Source organism: Miniopterus schreibersii (assembly GCF_964146895.1).
Source record: "Miniopterus schreibersii genome assembly, chromosome: 5".
In the NCBI taxonomy this organism is placed as follows: Eukaryota; Metazoa; Chordata; class Mammalia; order Chiroptera; family Miniopteridae; genus Miniopterus; species Miniopterus schreibersii.
This window is the reverse complement of record NC_138106.1, coordinates 23,401,396-23,414,628: the sequence shown is the minus strand read 5'-3', so window position 1 is coordinate 23,414,628 and position 13,233 is coordinate 23,401,396. Positions and strand designations below refer to the sequence as shown.

At 36.6% G+C, this 13,233-nt stretch overlaps 1 pseudogene across 1 annotated transcript; it reads right to left on the bottom strand.

Moving 5' to 3' along the window:
• Window positions 1–1,294: 1,294 nt before the first annotated feature.
• On the bottom strand, window positions 1,295–3,382 carry LOC308557941 (large ribosomal subunit protein eL21 pseudogene; annotated as a pseudogene). The gene is made up of 2 exons: window positions 3,239–3,382; window positions 1,295–1,794 (listed from the first exon to the last, which is right to left on the bottom strand). The product of its transcript is annotated as a large ribosomal subunit protein eL21 pseudogene (transcript).
• Window positions 3,383–13,233: the final 9,851 nt, after the last annotated feature.

The window sequence follows — 13,233 nt, the reverse complement described above, 5'->3', positions numbered from 1 at the left end:
TTATATGTTTATAAGCATAACCCATGGACACAGACATTGGTATGGGGAAAGCCTGAGGGTGGGATGGAGCAGGATGGAGGGGATCAATTCACTGGGGATAAAAAGGGGACAAAGGGACATCTGTAATATTTTCAACAATAAAGATAAAGAAATTAAAATAGTAATAACAAAGGAAAAAAAATTAGGTTGCAGTTCTGAGAGGATATGATAATAACCAAGTGAGAAACAATATTCATTAAACTATCATCAAAGGATAGTGGGTCTGGCTGGGGTTTTGTTTTGCTGATTGGATATTAAGTTTAAGGATTGAACTGAATTGCTTGAGTCAGAGTACAGATTATTTTGTTTTACTTCTTTGACCTTTTCTCATAAAAACTCATTTTTCCAAAAACAACATTTTCCATTTGAGAAGATACTCATTATCAGCCTATATGGGGTGCCTATATTCCTTTGTCATAGATACTATGCAGTCCAAACTCTTTGATTTACAAATGAGCAGCTTCAAAAAGAGGAAATGGTTCACTGAAAATGTCCTTGCCTGAGCCCTGGACAGACCACTTAGTCTGGTATTCTATACAGGAGGTGGTGTTTCAAAGTGTAGTCCCTGGACCACCAGCAGCATCAGGATCACTTGGGACAAGTGCCAAAGTTGGTCCCCACCAATAAATTAGAAACAGAGATGAAGGACAGCCCTCTGTATTTTAACAAACCCTCCAGATGATTATGATGTACATTAAAGTATGAAAGCTTTACTCTGACAGGTATAATCAAAATTGTAAAGTTATTTATTTATTGACATGAATAAAAACAAGAAAGCTCAACAAATGTTTATGAACTAAATTTTAGTGAGTAAAATTAACTTTTGAGTTACGTGCAGGTTGATTGTCTTTAGTCGTTCAAAGGTGGACAAATTGTCCTCACCCATGCTGACTGTATCCCTCCTAAGTATTCCATTCTATTTTGGCCAAAAATAACTATTTATTGTTCAGGTTCACTCAAGGGACAATTCCTGGATGATTTTTTTCCCTCCTAGAACTCAACTAAGTTCCAAATCAAATTGGCTTTTCCCTATTATTATTGGCATATTTCTACCAAAGCAATTTTAAGACTTCACTTACTTATAACTGACTTTCATCATTAGATTCTATACATTTGAGGGGTCAAAAATGTTTATTTTTATTTTTTTAGGACACAAAGTTTTCCTTAATTATTTTGGGGGGAAGGGGCACCACAGTTCTACTCAATTAAGAGAAACACTTTATCAGTACAGAGATTTTCTTTTCTTTTACACTTATCATGCCATGAATTCATAGGGAATGGGTTCCGGCAGCTCAGGCTCGTTTCCATGGTTCTCACAAAGGGTGCTTCTCTGGGTGGAGCAGGCTGATGCTTCAGCTGAACCCAGGTACCTTTTTCTTTGGCTTCCTCTGTTTCCTGATCATGTTCCTTCAAACAGTTCAGCAAGCTCCCTCTGTTCTTAGAGGGCTTAATATGCTCAATATTGACATTAATTTACTTGGCAAGAATCTTGCCCTTAACTTGTTTGTTCACAGCAATGCCCACCACATGCTGGGTGACACTGTAGACTCTTCCAGTTTTGCCATGGCAACATTTGTGGGGCGATCCTTTTTGAACAGTGCCCATTCCCTTGACGTCCACAGTATCACCTTTCTTATAGATGCGCATGTATGTGGTCAAAGGAACAACTCTGTGTTTTCTAAAAGGCCTGGAGAACATATAGTGGGTGCCTCTTCTCCTTCCTTTGTGTCTACTGATTTGGCTTACTGAGTTTATCTATCCACTTCATGCAATAAAAAAGAAAAAAGATGTTTAGAAAATTAGAGATTTCAGTGTTTAGAGAATAATAATGAAGGGAGACACTTCTGAACCTGAGAATACACACTAATTGCTTCAAATGTCTTACCTAAACCCTTCTCAAAGTCCACAGTTGACAGATTGAAGTACAACTCTTATAAATAAAATCTTGCAAGCCTCTGCCTCAGTCAACAATAGCATTCTGGGGATTCTATGCAAGATTTATTTGCTTGGCTAGACAGTTTCTCAGAGCCACATTCTGGTTCTTTAATGAAAATGCTGTTCTTGGCATATCAATTCTAGTGCCAACCATTTGAAGAGATTCCTAATAGATTTCTAATATAACATTAATACAGTCTTACTTATAGTACCCTTTTTGAAAAACATCAAACACTTTGATCAAAAGTTTCAAACTAGTGCTCCCAGATATGGATGATACATTCATTATATCCTGAAGAAAACAGGAAAGGGAAAAAGGAAAAGACACAGAGAGAGAGAGAGAGAGAGAGAGAGAGAGAGAGGGAGAACTTTTTAAAAATTTGGGTGATTTTGTTTAAAATATAAATTCTGGTTATTTTTAAAATTAAAACTGTAATATTTAGCATAACTGGGTAGCATCCCTTCATGACATGTGAGAAGAAAGCCAGAAGCTACATTTCCAGTGCTTGCTCTTTATGGGTCTCCCTGTTGACTTTACCTGTGTTAAAACCAGTTCTACAAAGTGATCAGAGTCAACCTTAGGAGAACTGTACACAGTCCAAGTATTTTAGAAAATAACTAAGGACATGGATGGGAGGTGGGGAAAAAGAGAATGAAAAGAAAAAATATGTGAAGAAAGAAAACTCTAATTTAGAAAACACTGCCTGGGTATAGAGATGGTTTATGAATTTCAACTGTCAATATGTCTTGTAAATTATAATTCAGAAGGAACTAACTAAATCAGTTTATACATGCGCATGTGCACACACAGTAGAAATTATTTCCTCCCAGTGTCATCTTTTCTCTTTGTTCTTGCTTAACTTTCAGATAATTGACACTTTCCACTGGCTTTGTTTTGTGTATTTTGTCTTTACAAATGCTCTGATGTGGGTGACTACAACTTATGAAGTATCTTTCTTGATACAATCCAAAATATGTCAGATATAGGAGTGTAGCCATTCTAATTTTGTTTTGAACTGCCTCCAACTTCACTGACTACGTTTTCTTTGACTGTCTTTGATCACTTCCTGTGGTAGACAATTACTATCCCCCAACCTGAAATGTTGTCTTCAGGTGGTTGCATGTCTATGCATACGAATTTCTAAGTTAAAGACAAGAAGAAACTCTCTCTGAAATATGCCAAGAGAAAAATTATTTCTGAGAAATGTTTTAATGACATAACTTTCAAAGTTGCCTTCTTTTTATCGCTTCACTCCACACTGACAAAGTGTGAAGGGGTCACACGTAATGATGTTCTGGAACTTGAACGTTTAACTTTGTACTGTGTCATCTGTATTCCATCATCCATTTTTGTGATTATTTTGGACAGGGGGTCTAATCTCAGAACGAAGGTCATTCCTTTGCTCATTCTATTTGGAACTAGAGAATATTCATGTCATTAGAGAACAACTGCCAACCAATATTGCAGCATTCTCAGAGGAGATGGTCATCCATTGTTAGAGCTTTCTAGCCAATAAGAGGAGGGGCAGAATTTCAGAATTTCCAGAGAATCACTAACACACATACTGATACACACTATCTAGATATCTACCCACATATTTGCTCTATCTGTTTATAAACTTACTTAGCCCAGGGACTCACAACCTCAATACTATCGACATTTTTGGAGCCAAATAATTCTCTGTATTAAGAGACTGTTCTGTTCACTGTAGGATGTTTAGTAGCCTCTACCCACTAGATGCCAGTAGTACCCCCAAATTATGTAGTCATAATCAAGAATGTTTTCAGATATTGACAAATGTCCCTTGGAGAGTGAAATTACTCCCTGCTGAGGACCATTGATGTAGTCCTTTCTAAATGGATATGGTTACTCATTTCTAAGAAATAGATTTTACATATGAACTTTAAATGAAATTTGAAAGACTATTAATATCTAGTAATATTATTTCTGCTATATTGTAAATCATTATAGTCATCATTAGTAAATAGTTATGGAGCATCATAGCTATTAATAGGACCCTTTTGGTCCTATTAAAATTCAGTATGAGATACAGGGTCAGAATTACATAATGACTTAATCAGACATGACATGATTTCAGGTAGTTAGAAAGTTAATTTTGAACCAAAAAACTGCAAGAGGCCACCCTGCACATGCATATTCTAAGATAAAACCCATCTCTGTACTTTCTCAATAACACCATTGTTTTATGAAAACCATAGCTGGGTCCTTTTCTGAGATGTTCCACAGTGATGAACGTTCTCCCAATTGTAATAGCCAGAATAAAATCATACCCTTAATTGTTTGGTGCGTCTTGTCTTTCACAGTGTTTTGTTTGTTGTTGTTTTTTTAATTTAATTTTTGTTTGCTTGCATGGCTTTTTTGTTTATTTGTTTTTTTATTTTCATTTATTTGTATTCAGGTGGGGTGAGTGGAGAAGTGTTGTAATCTCTGAAGGTCATGAGACTATCTTGCAAGCAAGATAATAAGATTTTAGATTATTCATAGGCACATTCAAATTTGAGCTTCATTATTGAAAATTTTTCCTTTATAGTCCTTCTAGTAATTCATTAACTGTCGCATTTTCTTGTCTTTCCTTGCTTCTTATATCCTGTGACTTTCTTCCATTATTGGAACAATTCAAAGTGGGTAAAGTTACGCTCGAATCTCAATGAGTATCACCGTTTTTGCAACATATCAGGTTCTTTCACACCAGCCTTTTCATATGTTTCTCAACCTATAATGACCTCCTCTCCTATCAAAATCCTACTTGTATTAACACATCATTAAACATGTCTTTCTCCTCTAAATCATGAATGTCCTGGAAGCTGAGGCTGTATTTTCTTCACTGTATCACTAACACTTAGGAAAATAACTGGAACACTGTATGCTCAGCAGATGTTTAGAGAAGTACCTGAACTGAATAAAAAGAACATAACAGAACGAGAATTATTCACTTATTTATCTAACAGTCATGAAGGACCTATTTCCATAGCAAACGCCGTTTCAGGACATGGGAGTCAGAGGTGAGCAAGACATACAGAGTTCTTACCCACAACTGGTGATTTCACATCATGATATGCACTTTGTTTTTTTTGTGTGTGTTTTTTTAAATTAATATATCTTCATTGATTTCAGAGAGAGGAAGGGAGAGGAGAAAGAGAGATAGAAACATCAACGATGACAGAGTTGCCATTGACCGGCCGCCTCCTGCACGCCCCTGATAAGAATGGAGCCTGCACCCTGGGCATGTGCCCTGACCGGGACTCGAACCCCGATCTCCTGGATCCTGGGTCGATGCTCAACTGCTGAGCCACACCCGGCCGGGAATGATACGTACTTTGAAGGAATATCAACTATGAAGTGATAAAGTAGACATATAGGAAGCACGTATTTGGTTTACATAAAAGACCACTCACAGGCAGGGTAGCTGAGCTGAGACGGGACAAGCAAAGGGCCAGTACATGTACATGGAGAGGCAGGTGGCAGCGTATTGCCAGCCGAGGTAAGAAGAAGGGCACAGTCTCAGAGACAAGAAAGAATTTCGTGTTTTCAACTGACAGGGAGGATGCCAGTGTGGCTGGACCATGGCAAACAATGAGAGGAGTCATATGAACTGAGAATAGAGAGAGATCTAAATTTTACAACATCACTGCTATTGCTCTACAGAGCAGGGATGGAGAGCGAGTGTAAAAAGAGAAAAGGAAAAGGTGACAAAGGCAACAGCAATGATAAGCTTTACCTAATTTAAAATTTGCCTGAATTGGTAGTGCCTAAAAAAGTAAAATGACGTTCCAAGAACAGAAGAAATCGACTGGACAGAGGTAAAAGCAGAGAAAGTCACCAGAAAATGCCTTATGCTGTGGCGGGGTTTGTACATTTGTGAGATCTCTTCCTATTTAAAAAATATTTATTAATTTTGTTGTTGTTAGAACACTGGCAGTCAGGAAAATGTTCTGCAATCAGTAAAGATAAATACATTTACTAAAACCTTTTTTAACAGTTTTACTTCACATATTTTTGTGATGAGTAAAGTGAAAAAAATGAAGCTCAGAGGAAATTAAAGATTGATATTCTGACTTTACAATTTAATTTACTGATTTAGAACTGCATATGGCATCTCAGTATTGAACTACAAGCAGTCAGGTCAAGGAATTAATCACATTAAATTTTAACATTTACTTTCTATTAATTGAAGGTAATGGTTAAATTGAATGATTTTCAATTTTTCCCTATGGTGTTTTGAGTTTTATAATGTACATTTCAAAGATCATTCTAAAGTGGACGTAATCTTTATGATTGACATATTTTCATGCCATGGATATTCTTTGGATGTTTTAAACATTATACACTCCTGGGTATCTCTGGGTAAAAATTTCAAAAAGTACATTGGAGACACACAAATTAACAGATTTTTCTGTTTTTTTAAACACATTTTGGAAAGAACTCATTTAACAGTAACAAACCCCTATTTTCAGTATTACTCAGGCACACTATTACAGAGATTTAAATTCAGAACAAGTTTCAATGAGCACCATAACGATTTAAGGATTTGCAGCTCTAACAGAAGCACAGCATGATTTCTTTTGTCTTTGGAAAGTTAATACAAAATATTAATGTCTTACATTTCATCTTCATCTAACTTTATAAAAACTCTCACAAAGTATTTTTGTCTGGCAAAATTATAACTCATTGCCTTTGGAAGTTTTAATCTTTCTATATTATTTATTGTGTGTGTGTTTTCTGAAATACTTTCAAACTTCTTCCCCTTTTCACGTCTTTACAAAGTATTCTGTGTTTCACTTGCACTCCCATGAATAATATGCACAAAGCTTAGCACAGTAAATTTCAACTCAGACATTTCTTTCCATTTAATATGTAGGTCAACCAAAATGACCTCCAGTGCGTCTGAAAACTTTTCAGAGACTATAAAATAATAAAAAATAGAATCAACTTTAAGTAAAATAATGTGGACCATTCCTTAATATCAGTGACCAACACCGATAACACACTCATCAAACTCATCTCAGGCCTATGAACCAACTGGATCTAGTCTCTCACTTTTCTCGTAAGTTCTTGACAAGTTGAATGAAGAAAAAAAAGAGATTAATCTTGTTACTGACAGAGATAAAATGGATTTCTTCTTAAGATGATTTTCATACAGGCTTTTAGAAATAGATGTAAATCTGTGATTTAAATATGGGAGAAATTTAAAAAGTTGGACACCTCAACAAAAGAAAGAAAATAACTTGAGAAGTAGGAGAAATTTAGTATAAAATAGGCAGAAAATGGGATTTGAAATCAGAATTTGCATTTTTTTCAATATTATATACTTTCAAAGAAATGTTAATTTTGATTGTATTGGATTATATTTAGAAGTTGTTTCTAGTTCTGTCAATGTTGGAATTATTAGCTGGAAGAATTCGATTTCCCAGATACACAAAGAAAGACTGAAAAGATCATTCTTAGGATTTCCATTATTAATGAGAATCATGATGGGAAATATCTCTTCATTTGCAAACATTAATTAATGCCTCAAATATCAACTTCTATTAAAAGTATGTAGTAAGTGTTCTAGTATGGAGGATTATGCAACTCCTACATGTAGCAGGGAGGACTCAGGGCAGAGAATTCCTGTTTGTCTCTTGCTGTGCTGTGAAAGGAAGCAAAGTTTACCACTCCAAAATAGGCCTTTTCGGGTATTGATTTAATCTGCTTACTAAGGAACAAAAGACTCAATAAAAACCTCTGACCTTCCCCCTAACTCCCTAAAAGAAATTTAGATAGAGGGCCTGCTCCAGGAAGGAAGATAACATCACAAATAAGTGTGTGATAGAGACGAACCTAGCAAGGATCTTGGGATGAAAGTCCTCTCTGTGTCCCATTGTTAAAGGCGGCCCAGGAAACATTTGTATACCAAACAATTGCTTTCCCATGCCCATGTGAATCACCTTCCTGCCCTTATAAATCCCAAACCACACACACCCATTTTCCTTAGCTCCAGAATAGCATATAAACTTCAACTGACCAATGGCTCTTTGGGTCTCATAACTTATAGCACTTCTAAAAACACATCTTGTTAAGGGACCTTAAGTAGGTCTCTTAGCCTCTCTAGGTTTTGGGTTCCTCATCTGTAAAATAAATGCTTCAACTAAGTAGTCTCTGGGGTCTCTTTCCACACTGTTTATAACCCAATACACTGTGTTAAGGGCAAGTGATATATGAAGATCAGTCCTGCCTATGCAAGGGCTGACCTTTCATGAGAGCAGTGGTCTATAGAGGTGTGGGATAGAAATGAGAATTCATGAAATTAAGAAGAGGGAAGATGGAAATGGAAATAGAAAGCACTGAACAATCTGACTGTAAAGCAATGAGCTATAGAGACTTAAAAATTTGGGATAGGAAGTTAAAAAATTATAAGGCAGCAGACACATCTATGTTGTTTTGTTTTGTTTAAATCCTCACCTGAGGATATATCTTCCATTGCTTTTCAGAGAGAGTGGAAAGGAGAGAGAGAAACATCAATGCGAAGTAGACACATCAATTGGTTGCCTCCCACACGCACCCCTACCAGGGCCAGGGATCAAACCTGAAACCGAGGTATGTGCCCTTGGCTGGAATCAGACCTGGAACCCTTCCGTCCGACGGACGATGCTCTGACCACCGAGCCAGACCGGCTAGGGCCACATCTATGTTTTAAGACAAAAGGAAGATATCAGTTTTTAAAGAAGTTAAAATGCATACCTTTCAACTTTCTAAAGTTAGTCTAATTATTGGTTCTCTATCATTTTCATCAACTAAGGATTTTTTTTTATTGTCTCCAGTAGTCATTCTTTTCACAGTTTTTCTCACTTTGTTTTATCATTTCAGAAAACCCAATCAACAAGCTGTGAATTTTTTTGTCATACTAAGAAAGTTAACTTAAAACCAAAGGTGGAGTTTGATGCTGTTTTCAATGACATTTCTGTTGTTCTATAGAAGCACAGTACAACCAGAATAATTTTTATCAAACAAAATCCAAACAACCCATGATCTCCCAGCTTCCTGTACTGCTCCACACTTTAAACATAATGATATACTTGCTCATTTTAGCTGAACTAAGGATGCTGTAATTACTGAGGCATAAGATGATAAAAGAAACTAGAAAATCAGTCAAAGGAAGGAAAAGGGGGGTAAGAGTTTTAAAATGAGGATACACATGCACACCATGCTATGGCTGAGAGATAAAGTTGTCTTAAGTGAGGGGGAAAATGTAAAAAATAATTGGTAATATTGGAACCCAATGATTTACCATTAAGGTTGGTCCAGAATCACTAACAAAACAAACACTTGGTATATAGTAATACCTTTAAGACAATTCAAAAGCATTAGAAAAAAACATAAAGGGCCATGTTTCAGTTATGTTAAAATATATTGTCCCTGAAAATCAACGTTACAAATATCGTCTATCACCATAATACTGACGATTACTAATATTTGTATCCTATCCAACAGACTGAAGTTACTTTCATATCAAGAGAGGCAGATGATAGATTAACATGGATCTTACTATGTGCCAGGCACTTCACTAACTGACATAAATTACATCATTTAGTCCTCATAAAATATCTACAAAGTAACATTATTTCCATTTTACAGACAATGAAATTAAGACTCAGAAAAATCAAGCCACTTTCCCAAACTAACATAATTAATGGCATAGCAAAAAATTAAACTCAGATTTGTCACTACTGAATAGAAATTTAAGTTCAGGGAGAGAACAAAAGAAAACATACTAGGGTGGCAGATTGATTGGAAGCTACACTGACACCCTCCCAGGACCAAACTGGAATTACAACTAAAATATAGACAAACCATCCTGAATAATCAACTGAAGACTAACTGGAGAGCATCCTCATAACCAAAGATGTAAAGCAGAGACTATATAGAAACTGGTAGGTAGTGCAGATGCACCAGAGAGCTGGCCAGGCCCCCACAGGCAGCAGCTGAAGGTCCTGAGGGATATCTCAGCTGTGGGGGGTTCCCACTGAGGACTCTGGAGCCTAACCCCTAAGCTGGCTTCTGAGCCCAGAGCACCAGAACTGAGAAAGGAGCTTCTACAGCTTGAGACTCATTAAGAGACTGAAATATCAAGCATCTTCTCAGGCATTTACACAGTGAAATACTATGCAGCTATAAAAAAGAAGGGTCCCTTACCAATTGAGACAACATGGTAGGACCTGAGGGGTATTATGCTAAGCGAAATATGCCAGTCAGAGAAAGACAAGTATCACATGATCTTACTCATATGTGGAATCTAATGAATAAAATAAACCAATGAACAAAATAGATCCAGAGACATAGAGGCATGGAAAAGGCTGAGGAATCTCAGACGGAAGGCAGGGGTGGGTGGGTGGGGGTTGGGGAGAATAACGTAAGAACTCATTATATGCATATATACATAACCCATGGACACAAACAATAGTGTAGTGAAGGCCTGGAACTGGGGGTACAGGGTGGAGGGGCACAATGGGGGAAAAAGGACATCTGTAACACTTTCAACAAAAAATATAAATTTAAAATAAATAAATAAATAAAATTTTGAAAAAGAAAAAGTAAACATAGTAGAAACTTGTTAAAAATTCCAGTTCAGACCTGGCCGGTGTTGCTGAGTGGTTGAGCACCGACCTATGAACCAGGAGGTCATGGTTTGATTCTGGTCAGGGCACATGCCTGGGTTGCAGGTTTGATCCCCAATAGGGGCGTGCAGGAGGAAGCCAATCAATGACTCTCTCATCATTGATGTTTCTATCTTTCTCTTCCCCTCACTTCCTCTCTCTGAAATCAATAAAGACATCCAGTTAAGGACACTTTAGCAATGTTGAAAACAGAAATCATGGGCACTAATAGAAACCTGACAGAAAAAATTCAAATAACAGAAATTTAGAAGAAAAGAAATTCACATTTAAAAAAAATCAAGGCCTTCTTTGTTAATTTGTATCTATTGCCTGCATTTGATGCTACAAACTCCTGGTCCTCAAAGTTTAGCTGTGTCAGAATCACCAGGAGGGCTAATAAAAGAGACTGCCAGACTTCTCCCCAGGAGGTTCAGATACAGTGCCTCTAGGGAATGAGCCTGAAAATTTCAATTTCAAACAAATTTCCAGTGATGGTCATCTGCTGGTATAGGGACTGTACTTTGAGGAACCACTGTGTAAGCTATTTAACCCGGAATGTCCAGTTAACATAAGGTACTTGAAAGCTCTGTGATATCACTTAAAGGAGCAGTTACTTTCCAAAATAATTCATTCAAAAAACAAGTTTAAAAATTATATATAGATGATTAAAAAATAATGAAATGCTCTAAAACTTGTATTACATATTCTTTCAATATTGCTCAGTAAGTATTTCTATAGTATATTTTTAAGTTGAAATACCAAGCAGAAAAAAAGAATGTGGGATCATATTGCAGAATTTATTTACAATTAATTTATTTTCCATAAGTATAGTAGACTCGGGAATTAAAGAAGAATGGTGTTTGCTGATTATAAGAATTCAGAAGAAATACTTTACACGTGAAAATAAAAATCACTCATCAATGGAAATGCAACTGTCACCTATTGGAGCCATGTGGGAGTATGCCTTTATATACAAAATTAAATTATACTGTTTGAAATATCTTTATATAATTTTATGAATTATAAAACTCCTGGTTTGGCGCATGTCTGATCAAGGCCAACCTTAAAAGAAAGAGACCTTCAACAAATTTAAAACAAGAGAAAACACAATATCGGCTCTCAAACCACAATGGAGTTAAACTAAAAATTAATAGCATAAAGTCACCTGGGAAATCCCAAAATACGCGAAGACTGAACAACACACTTCTAAATAACACCCGGGTCAAAAAAGAACTACGTCCTTTTATCCTACCTATCCCTGCTCTGTGGCTCACCCTTCATCTGATAATTGTCAACTAAGGAGATGGTTAATAGTCTCCACTACAAAAGTCTGATCCTCCTCTCACATTTTCTCTCAACACTTCCAAGATATTAAAATAAAATTAATAAATGACAAATAAATGACCTCTGCCTCGGGTTAATTTTGATTTGTTGAATTTCACAAATGGTCTTTGGGGCAACTAAGTCAACTAAATCCCTGAGGCTTCCCTTGAACCCTTAACCCCAGGCAGAACACAGAGAGAATTCCTTGGGCGCTAACTTCGTGTCAAGGTTGCAAAAACTCTTTCCTTATGGACTCTGACTAGAGTTCTCTGTTTGTTTCAAACCAGAGATTGACTCCTTCAAAGAAATGGTCTCAGGGAGGAGAGATCATTTTCTAAGTAAAGATGGACTATTAGTTTAAATGGCTTTAAATCTACATAGTCTTCTATAAATGTGCAAATTACACCCTGAAGGGTTTACAGGGAAACCGTGCTCAGATCACATCTTCATGGAGATTTGTTCTTGAAGAGTGGAAAGTAGTATGAAGGACTTAAGGGGTGGGGTAAGAAGTAGTAGTTATTTTAAACTCTAACTCTGTGTACCAGATACTAGTAGGCACTTTAACTCTGCACAGCTGCAGAAAATTGAGACCAAGGCACTGGATGGCTAGAAGGTCACAGACCAGAATATATGATTCCTAGAATCTGATTTTTCCACGAATTGTAGCAAAAGTCTAGAAAAGTCCCAGCACAACTTCAAAATGGAATGCTTAAAATCATCTACCGCACTAATACCTGTTTTGTTAAAGGGTAGTCATTAAAGGATTTTGAACTGAGAATAAAACAAGAGTTATTCTGATTTGACAGCTAGAATCCAGTATTGTGATGATCAGATTATTGATTATGAAGGCTTGAACTTGGTTTTAGAACTAAATAAGGGGAAAAAAGTATTCTAGGCATATCATTAGAGATGAAATCATTGAGATTTTAAAACTTTTTGTTATGATGGGGATAATGGATAGAAAAAGGGGACCAAGTGGAACAAGGGTTCTAGGTGACCAGGAAAGATGAGTGTTCTTAGGGGAAAAGACACCTAAAGGACTGGGCGTGTTGCATGTGCATTTGCATGGTGGGTGCTCAGTGCAGGGCTGCGGATCTGGTCGGGTTTTATAAATGTTGAGTTTGAGTATATGAAGATAACCAGAAGAGATGGTTAGCAAAGAGTCAAGAAATGTAGGACTGAAAAAAGTCAAGGCGAATTTAAGTCATCAGCACAGAGAAGACATTTTAGATCACACGAATCGATAAAATAAAAATGATACAGATATAAAGATGAACGGGA